Raw genomic sequence first — 11,789 nt, 5'->3', positions numbered from 1 at the left:
GTCAATATTAAGGTGAAATAAATAACACACAAGGCAATGTTAAGGTTTGATATGCCAAATACATCGCTATGGAAGACGTGCTACCAAGCCTCCTTTGCCACATCAGATTATTATGGGCCTCACTAAGATGCAAGTTTTAGTTTATTCTTACTACCTCCAGACGAGTTTATTCAGCTTAGGAGAGCAGCGTAGCAGTGAGGAGGTTAATGAAGTTGTATCCAACCTCTCCACTTCCAAAGGTCTCTTCTAAGCCTAATGAAATTGTCTGAAGCTGGCAAGAATTAATTGATGAGGGATTGATGAACATTTAAGGTGCCAAGCCACACACGCTGATATCCTTGTAGAGTTTTTCCCTTCTCCTCTCTAGTTTTTTCTTTTTCCTTTTTCTTAGGTGCCAGCCAACAACATGTCCAAAAAAAATTTTCTCACTACACACTGCTTCGCTTCACCTCCTACGTGGGAAAAGAAGTCTTGATAATTATGATGATGATTTAGTTGTAGTTCTTTGATAACAATCTATGCATTAAGCTAGGCTTTACTCTTTTTTTTTTCTTATATAATTCTGGACTGCTTTGCTTCGACATTATCCCTATATTGGCCATGGCTGCCAAATTTGTAAGTAGGTTTATGGTGTAAGTTAAAAGACAAAGAACTTTAGATATACTGATTGCTATCCCGAAGTCGTATCAACCAAAAGGCGCTGGAGGGGAAGCCTTCACATGGTGACACTGGTTTAATCGAGTGGCTCCACTGGCCGGTTATGTAAAAGTTCCTCAGCTTCTTCTCTATCCCCTGAAAGAAGGATGATGGACTGCAGAGAACAATTTCAGCCTGCAGTACACAGGGTTCACGTCCAGCTGAGTCCTGGGCCACAACAATAACAACAACGTCGGCCTAATACCGTCTGTATGTTTTCATCTGACACAAGCGGCCACTTCCACAGTTTGAAGATTAAATCATTGTTATGTGATATCTGATGGGCTTTAGTTATGAGGCGAGAATAAGCCTCCTTGGTTACTAATCAAATTTATCCTTCAATCTGATTACACCTGGCCCATCAGGTGAACACAAACCAACTATAACATGCAGACATTTAAGCTGTGACTATATTACATACGGATGTCACACACTCTGGCACTGTAATGTTCATCTGATGCACAATGCACTCTGTATATAGATCACTATACTGTGTAATATGTAACTACAAATACCAGTATAGTCTGAACACTGAAGTTTTATTATTATCATTACCATTATACCGGTGCTGTAATTCTGGCACTAGCAGGGGTACCCGGCGTGTCTCAGTTACACAGAGAGTAGGCCAGCATGCTCTCCAGTACAAATTTCTCTAACTGTCTTCACCAAACTACATGCACAGTACACACTACACTTCCTATTCAAAATTCACCAAAAATGGCGTCGATTAATCAAGCCTCGGAGTCCCCAGGGGGGGGGACCATAAATGCCCCCGCCATCTGCCCCTCTCCCGGTGACGACTCGAGGTGCCTGGAACCACTGTCTGACTCTCTTCTTCTTCACTTCTGCAACATTCGCGGCCTTTCATCTAACTTTCGCTTTGTTGAGCACCACCTCTCCTCCTCTAAACCTCACCTTCTTTTTCTAACGGAGACTCAGCTGTCTGAGGCAACTGACAGCAAACCCTTTTCTGTATCCTCTTACTTTCTCTATACTCATTTCAAAGCCAAAGGTGGCTGTTGTGTATACATACGCAACGACTTATCTTGCTCTCGTGTTCCTGAACTTGATTCTTCTGAATTCTCCACACTCTGGCTTCGGCTTTCCTGTCATTCTCTGACTAAATATATCTGTGCTGTTTACTTATCCCCTAATTCTACTGACTATCAAAAATTCTTCGACTATCTTACTTCTACGATGGAACACATTCTGTCCATTTCTCTTTTCTCTGAAATCTCCATTCTTGGAGATTTCAATGTTCATCACCACCTTTGGCTCTCCTCTCCTTTCACGGATCCACCTGGTGAACAAGCCTACATCTTTTCTATCCTTAATGACCTAGAGCAGCTTGTACAGCACCCTACCCGTGTCCCTGACCGCCTTGGAGAGAGCTCCAACATACTTGACCTCTTCCTCACAACTAATCCTTCTGCTTACTCTGTTAATCTTTTCTCTCCGCTGGGCTCCTCCGATCACAACCTTATTACCTTAACCTGTCCTATCACTCCGGTACGGCCTGTGGACCCTCCAGGGAAACGTCGTCTGTGGCATTTTGGAGCCGCAGACTGGGAGGCCCTCAGGCAGTACTTCTTTATTTTCCCTAGAATGATTCTTGCTTCCATGGCCATGAGCCATCTGAGTGTGCCTTGCGCATTACGGAGGTTATTCTCTCGGGCATGGAAGCATACATTCCTTTCTCATATCCTTTGACTAACGCAAGAAAGCCTTGGTTCAATCACGCTTGTTCTAATGCTGTCCGCAACAAGGAGAAGGCCTACAAAAGGTACCGGAGCCATCCCACCCCTGAATCACATCATCTTTACGTTTCTGCCCGGAATCGTGCTAAGTCTGTTCTTCACTCTACTAAAAATAATTTCATCCATACTAAATGCTCTCAACTCTCCAACTCGAATTCTTCCCGCTCCTTCTGGCACCTTGCCAAAAATCTTTCTAACAACTTTACCTCATCATCCTTCCCTCCTCTTTTCTACTCTGATGGTTCTGTAGCTATTTCTTCTACTGATAAAGCAGATCTCTTCACACAGACTTTCTCCTCCAATTCCACCTTAGACGATTCCGGTGCTGTTTCTCCATCACTTCTCCCCTCTGACTTCCTCATGGCTAACATTAAAATATCTTCAGTTGATGTATTTTCTGCCATCACTGGCCTCAGTACTAACAAGGTATATGGGCCTGATGGGGTCCCTCCTGTTGTTCTCAAGAACTGTGCTTCTGTGCTTACACCCTGCCTAGGCAAACTCTTTCGCCTTTGTCTGTCAACTTGTACCTTTCCTTCTTGCTGGAAGTTTGCTCTCATTCAGCCAGTCCCAAAGAAGGGTGACCACTCCCAACCCTCCAACTATCGTCCAATTGCTTTAACGTCCTGTATTTCAAAAGTTTTCGAGTCATTTCTTAATAGAAAAACTTTAAGGCATCTTTCTTATCACAACCTTCTTTCCGATCGGCAGTATGGGTTCCATCAGGGACGCTCCACTGGCGATCTTCTCACCTACCTTTCAGACTCCTGGTCATCCTCCTTTCGGGACTTTGGCGAAAGCTTTGCCATTGCACTTGACATCTCAAAGGCTTTCGATCGAGTCTGGCATAAATCTTTAATTTCCAAACTGCCCTCCTACGGTTTCTATCCTTCTATCTGTGCCTTCATCGCTAGCTTCCTTTCTGGTCGTTCTATAGCCGCTGTTGTAGACGGCCATCGTTCTTCTCCTAGATCTATCAACAGTGGTGTTCCTCAGGGCTCTGTCCTATCACCAACTCTCTTCCTTTTATTCATCAATGATCTTCTAAGCTGTACTTCTAACCCTATCCACTCATACGCTGATGATTCCACCCTTCACCTTTCCATTCGGTTCCCGCAACGCCCATCTCAACAGTTGCTTCAAGAAACAAGGGATGAGGCTATGACACACCTAATGTCTGACTTGGCTCGTATCTCTGGCTGGGGTAAAAATAATATGGTTGTCTTTAATGCATCTAAGACTCAGTTCTTACACCTATCAACCTGACAAAATCTTCCACAGGTATGCCCATTAATGTTTAATAATATTCAGCTTAATCTTGCATCATCCTTGAACATGCTTGGGGTTTCATTTACTCGGGACTTATCTTGGAAAGATCATATTACATCTCTTGTAAAATCTGCTTCCAAGAGATTGGGTGTGCTAAGCCGACTCCGCTCTTTCTTTACCCCTGCACGATTGTTGAATCTATACAGGGGTTTTATCTGCCCCTGTGTGGAGTACAACTCTCATGTGTGGGGAGGCTCCCCACATACAGCTCTTCTCAATAGGGTGGAGTCAAAGGCTTTTCGTCTCATTAACTCTCCTCCTCTTACTGACTCCCTTCAACCTCTGTCTCTTTGCCGCACTGTTGCATCTTTATCTCTTTTCTATCGCTACTTTAATGGTCAACACTCCTCTGAACTGTCTGCTTGCATCCCTCCACCTCTACGACGGGCGCGTAGCACCCGTCTGGCAGCAAACTCTCATCCCTTTTCTGTCCAACTCTCTAATGCAAGAGTTAACCGTTACTCCCAGTCCTTCATTTATGCAACAGGTCAGCTCTGGAACTGTCTCCCTCTATCTGTATTTCCTGCTGCCTATGATCTCCAGTCTTTCAAATGCAGTGTGTCCAGGCATCTCAAAATGATCGGATCTTGAATTTGGCTCTCTATTGTATTTTGTTTTTCTCTTGGAGGGAACTGTTACTGCGGGCTCATGGCCTTTGGTTCCTTCTTCCTCGCATTAAAAAAAAAAATATATATATATAGCTATGCATACCAACAGATCCCCAGACCAGCAGAGCACACCCCCTTAGCATGGGCAGCCCACGGGGGTCGTGCCCTGCCTAAAACCTGATTCAGGCGGAGTTATACCACTTTACAGTGTTGTTTTCCTGGCTAAAAATCTATCATACCACCACTACCATCACGGCCACGATAGATCCTACCACTATCACCACTTCTACTATTATCGCTTCCACTATCATCCCTGCATTCCTCATCTTCCCCCCACTATCATCAACCACTACCGGTACTACTGTTGTCACTGCCACTATCATCACTACATTCCTCATCATCCCAAACTGTCATCACTACCATTATCACCACTACTACTATTATCACTACCACTATCCCCACAACTACTATTATCACTACCACTATCATCACTACATTCCTCATCATCCCCTCACTATCATCACTACCACTATCACGACTACTACTATTATCACGACCACTATCACCACTACTGTTATTATCACTACCAATATCATCACTACTACTATTGTCACTACCACGATCACCACAACTACTATTATCACTACCACTATCATCACTACATTCATCATCTCCCCAATATCATCACTACCACTATCACCACTACTACTATTATCGCTGCCACTATTATCACTACCATCATCACCACTGCTACTGTTATCACTACCACTATCACCACTACTACTGTTATCACTACCACTATCATCACTACCACTATCACCATTACTACTGTTATCACTACCACTATCATCACTACATTATCATCCCCTCACTATCATCACTACCACTATTACCACTACTACTATTATCACTACCCCTATCATCACTATATTCCTCATCTTCCCCACCATCATCACTACCAGCATCACCATTACTACTGTTATCACTACCACTATCATTACTTCATTCCTTATCATCCCCCACTATCATCACTACCGTACCGGTAATACTATTATCATTTGCACTGTCATCACTACATTTCTCATCTTCCCCCAGTATTATCACTGCCACTGTCACCACTACTACTACAATATTATCACCACCACTGTCATCATTACTGTCAGGTCAGACACTGTTCTGCTACTGGTACCATGTAATCCAGTACTACCTGTTCCATGGTCGGATCGTCGGCTACTAAACCGGCACCCCCACTGGTCTAGGCCAGTGAGGAGGGTGACTAGACACCCTGCAGGATGAAAAACAAGACCTGTCAAAGGGCGAATGAGCAGTTTATGCCAACGACCATCTAGTAGGGTGGGTGGAGCTGGTTAGCCTTGGTTGGCAATCCACCTGGGAGAAGGAAAACTCTGAGGTAAAACCTGGATAGCCATAGTCAGGGATTCTACGCCCCTGTCCAAAGCCCTCTCCTGACTTGGGAGGTTGGGGTGGGCTTTGCGTATCCTCCCTATATAAAAACAACCCCGCGCGAAATAAGAGAAGGAAGAGTGATAGGGGTCAGTGCATGTTGCCTGACCCTGACCCAGTTTTGCTGGGGGGTCCTCCTTCAGGCACTGGCCTAGCAGGACTTTTGGGGTCCTGTCATGCTGGCACCCATAATGATGGTTGCTGGGTAAAGCCTACGGGACCCCAGCGACCGAATAATGGTGGGGAACCCCATAGCCCAGACCCTCCTTTTGATTCGCGTCATGGTGGTGCAAAGGATGTGTGAGCCCTAGGCTACAAGCACGAGTTTTACCTTCAGAAGGCACTAAGGGTGGGGTCTTGGAACACTCTATGCCTTTCAAAGGATGATCGACTGCCTTTGTTGTCACGAGTGTTGGGGCAACGGGGTCGGCATACCTGTACTCTCTGAAGTGAAGTGACCCAGGCATGGTGAGATCAGTAGTGATGGTTACATATACTACTGGTCTGGCTGTGACGATGGTACTGATCTTAGGGGTGTTCCACCTCACTTTGTCTCTTGTGTCAACAGGGTTACTCCGGTTGATGAGCATATAATGGTAGTAAGACTGAAGCACTCCTTGGGCATCATCTCTCTTATTGCAGTGTACACTCCAACTGAGATGAGTGATTTTGAAGAGAAAGAGGTATTTTACACCAAGCTTGACTTTGTTGTGGAACAGTGCCCCAAGTGGGATACACCCCAGGTCTTGGGAGACTTTAATGCAGTTACTGGCACTGACAGGGAGGGCTTCAAGGATTGTGTAGGTCACCATGGCCCTGAAACAAGGGGGACCTACACAATTTTGCAAAATCCCATAAGTTAAGAATTCCTGGATCCTGGTTCCAGCAAACAAATCTTCACCACAGGACTTGGTATCCCAATAAGGAGATTAATCACATTCTTGTTAGTACTTGCTGGAGGATCCTTGAGAACTGCACGGTTTTCAGGAGTGCAAAGTTCTTTGCTACTGATCACAGATTTGTTGTTGCTACTCTAAGCCTACAAATCAAAAACTGAGAGATTCTCAAGATGCCACCAAAAAAGGTTCCATCTTGAGAAACTCAGTGATGAGGAGTGTGCATATGAGTATGCAGTGGCAGTCTCAGATCGGTTTGAAGTGCTCAGTACTGTTGAGGATCCTGTTGAACCATGGGATACCTTTAAGTGTGCATCCCTGGCAGCAGCTGATGAGTGTACTGGATACTGCCTGAGATCAAGGAGAGCATTCATCTCGTGGCGGATGCTGACCACAATTGTGGGGAGTCGTGCTGCCAGACTGGCTGGGGATCAGGAACAGCATAGACCTCTGTCTTGATGGGCACAAGTTTTACTGAGAAGGGACAAGGAGAGGTATGTCAAGGATTTCGCTGAGGAGGTAGAAGGCCGTTTTCATGTAAAGGACCTTCGACCTGCCTACAGACCCCTAAGAAGCTCCACTCCGGACCTGCCTCTCAGATTAACTCTGTTCTGACAGCAGATGGACGGCTCATGTCGAGGGCAAACGAATATAGGGCTTATTGGGCTGAGTAGCTTGAGCATCTGTACATGGCCGAACCTCTCAATGGAAAGCTTCCGTCAGCTGATGTACAACCTTTGACTGCTGTCCAACCAATTGGCGAAGCTGTGCCTTCTCTAGATGACATCAAGAAGGCAGTGGCTAGGTTGAAGTGTGGTAGAGCAGCAGATGTTTGTGACATCCCAGCAGAATTTATCAAAGTTGGGAGTGAAGCCATGATCAAGGGGTTGCATGCAGTCATAGAAGCCGTTTAGCAGACTGGAATCATTCCTTCTGACTGGACAAAGGGTTTGGTCACCCCTATCTGGAAAGAAAAATGGGACCAGCATCATGACTGTAGGAACTACTGGGATATTATGGTGTACAGTGTGCCAAGCAAAGTTCTCACATTCTCCTGATGTGTATCTGGGACAATCTGCTAAAGTCTCAGAGGTCTGAGCAAGCTGGATTCACGCCCAGGAAGTCTACTGTTGACTGTACCCTAGCTCTTCGAGTGTTTGTGGAATGCTGTCTTGATTTTCTACAAGGTCTGAGAGCAGCCTATGTGGATCTCAAGAAGGTGTTTGACTCTGTAAATCAGGAGGTACTATGAGAACTGCGACTCTGTGGGATCCTTGCAGGGATAATCCAACTGATTGCTAGCTTGTACCCAAACACTGAGAGTGCTGTCAGGTGTGTATGGGGGGGGGGAGAACATCCGACTTCTTCCCAGTAAGTTCTGGTGTAAGACAGGGATGTATCCTTGCCCCCACACTTTTCAACACATGTATGGATTGGGTACTGGACCAGACTGTGAGTCAAAGTCACTTTGGGGTATCAATTGGCAATTTCAAAGTTACTGACCTTGACTTTGCAGATGATGCAGTTATCCTAGTTGAGTCGCTGGAGATACTACTGAGTGCCCTCGAGGAGATTAATGAGAATGCGAAGCCATTGGGATTAAAGGTCTCCTGGGCCAAGACCAAGGTCCAGGTATATGGTGGCTTGCTGGATGAAGCAGTTCAGTCTGTTCAAGCATGTGATGAGGATATAGATGTCTTGGAAAGATTCACTTATCTTGATAGTGTGGTCCACAACAATGGTAGATCAGACAGTGAGATCTCTTGTCACATTGGTCTGGCCTACAGGGTTATGGATTTACCCAGTTCGGGTATTTGGCGCTGTCACTACTTGTGCAGAAGGACGAAAGTTTGCATCTTCAGGGTGTTTTACTTTATTGATGTGAGGCATGGATACGAAACAGTGACTTGAAGTGGTGAATTGACTTCTTTGGTACTAAGTGTCTTTGCAGGATCATGGGCTATCTCTGGTACAACTGGGTGCTTAACGAGCGGCTACTCCATGCAATTGAATCGAGGCCTATTACCCATATAATATGTCGACACCACTCCAGCTACATGGACACGTGGCCTGCTTTCCTGAGGGTAATCCTGCTCACAGGGTGATCTCTGAACGAGTTAACCAAGGGTGAATGAGGCCAAGGGGAAGGCCACATAACTGCTGGAGCAGGTCGATCACTCCCGTCGGGAGATAGAGGGGGAAGAGTTGCTGCCTGGAGGGTCGCACAGAGGGACCCGCGTGGGTGGAGTCGGAGGGTGAGTGAGGATATGCTCCCCGTGGCGTTTGCCCCTTCTTGACTGATTGATTGATATCATCACTACATTCCTCATCTTCCCCCCACTATTATCACTACCACTATGACCAGAACTACTATTACTACTACCACTATCATCACTACATTCCTCATCTTATCCACATTACCATAACGACCACTATCACCACTACTACTATTATCACTACCACTATCATCACAACATTCCTCATCTTCCCCCACTATCATCACTACGAATATCATTAGCATTATCATCATCACTACATTCCTCATCTTTTCCACACTATCATCAGTACCACCATTACCACTACTACTATAATCACTACCACAATCATCACTCCATTCCTAATCTTCCCCCAGTATTATCACTACCACTATCACCACTACAACTATTATCGCTACCACTATCATCACATCATTCCTAATCTTCCCCCACTATCATAATTACTAGTCACTACTGCTTTCATCACCTCTACATTCCTCATCTTTCCTTCCTTTTTCTATTAACTGGAGGCACGGTGGCTCAGTGGTAGAGCATCAAGCTCGTAATCGGGGGATTGCGAGTTCGAGCCTCGCCCGGGAGTGCCGTGCCGGGAGTGGTAGCGCGCTCCTGTAACCTAGCGGGGCTATATGATCCAATATAGGGTCTAGCTCAGGGGAACGTCTTTTTTTTTTTTATTAACTTATCATTTCTTATCAGTTATTTTATAATGTCCCTTTCATTCACTTCAGCTGATATGAGACACACCACCCTCCCACCTACACCACCCACCCACCTACACCACCCTCCCACCTACACCACCCTCCCACCTACACCACCCTCCCACCTGCATCACCCTCCCACCTACACCACCCACCCACCTACACCACCCTCCCACCTACACCACCCTCCCACCTGCATCACCCTCCCACCTACACCACCCACCCACCTACAACACCCACACACCTACACCCACTTACCTACACCACCGTCCCTCCTACATTACCCTCCCACCTACTCCACCCACCCACCTACAACCCCCACCTACCTGCACCACACACCCAGCTACATCACCCACTCACCTACACCACCCACCAACCTACACCAGCCACCCACCTACTCCACCTTCCCACCTACTGCACACCACCCTCCCACCTACACAACTCACCCACATACAACACCCACCCACCTACATCACCCAACCACCTACATCACCCACCCACCTACAGTACATCACCCACCCACCTACATCACCCTCTCACCTACACAACCCTCCCACCTACATCACCCACCAACGTCACCCATCCACCTACATCACCCACCTACCTACCTCACGCACCCACCAACACCATCTTCCCACCTACATCACCCACTCACCTACCCCACCCACTCACCTACCCCACCCACCCACCTACATCACCCACCCACCTACACCACACATCCACCTACACCACCCACCCTTCTACACCACCCTCCCACCGACATCATCCACTCACCTACACCACCCACCTACCTACATCACCCACCCACCTACACCATCCTCCCACCTACACCACCCACACACCTACATCACCCTCCTCCCTACACCAGCCACCCACCTACACCACCAACCCACCTACATCACCCACTCACCTACACCACCCACCCACCTACACCACCTACCCAACTACATCACCCAACCACCTACGCCACCTTCCCACCTACAGTACAACACCCTCCCACCTACATCGCTCACCCACCTACATCACCCATCCACCTCCATCACGCACCCACCTACATCACCCACCCACCTACATCACCCACCCACCTACATCACCCACCCACCTACATCACGCACCCACCTACATCACCCACCCACCTACATCACCCACCCACCAACATCACCTTCCTACTTTCATCACTCACTCCCCTACATCACCCACCCACCTACATCACTCACCCACCTACACCACCTACCCACCTATACCACCCACCCACCTACACCACCCTCCCATCTACACCACCTACCCACCTACATCACCCTCCCATCTACACCACCCACCCACCTACACCACCCACCCGCCTACACCACCCACTCACCTACACCACCCACCCAGCCACACCACCTTTCCACCTACTGTACATCACCCTCCCACCCACATCACCCACCTACCTACATCACCCACCCACCTACTTCACCCACCCACCTACACCATCTTCCCACCTACATCACCCACTCACCTACACCACCCACCCACCTACATCACCCACCCACTTACACCACACATCCACCTACACCACCCACCCACCTATATCACCCACCCACCTACACCACCCACCTACCCCACCCACTCACCTGGGCCACTAACCCATCTACACCACCCACCCACCTACACCACCCATTCATCTGCACCACCCAAGCACGTACATCACTCACCCACCAACATCACCCATCTATCTTCATTACCCACCCACCTACATCACCCACCCAGCTACATCACCCACCCACCAATTCCACCCACTCACCTGCACCACCCACCTGTGTACACCATCCACCCACGTACACCACCCACCCACCTACACCACCCACTCACCTGCACCACCCACCTGTCTACACCATCCACCCACGTTCACCACCCACCCACCTAAATCACCCACCCACCTACATCACCCTCCCACCAACATCACCCACCCATCTACAGCACCAATCCACTTACACCACCCACCTACCTGCACCACCCACCCACCTGCATCACCCACCCCTCTACGCTGCCCACCCACCTAATTCACACACCCAGCTAAACTTTC

Source organism: Coenobita brevimanus, chromosome 20 (assembly GCF_032717465.1).
Source record: "Coenobita brevimanus isolate Jiangsu-jjx chromosome 20, ASM3271746v2, whole genome shotgun sequence".
In the NCBI taxonomy this organism is placed as follows: Eukaryota; Metazoa; Arthropoda; class Malacostraca; order Decapoda; family Coenobitidae; genus Coenobita; species Coenobita brevimanus.
Note: the sequence above shows the minus strand (reverse complement) of the source record.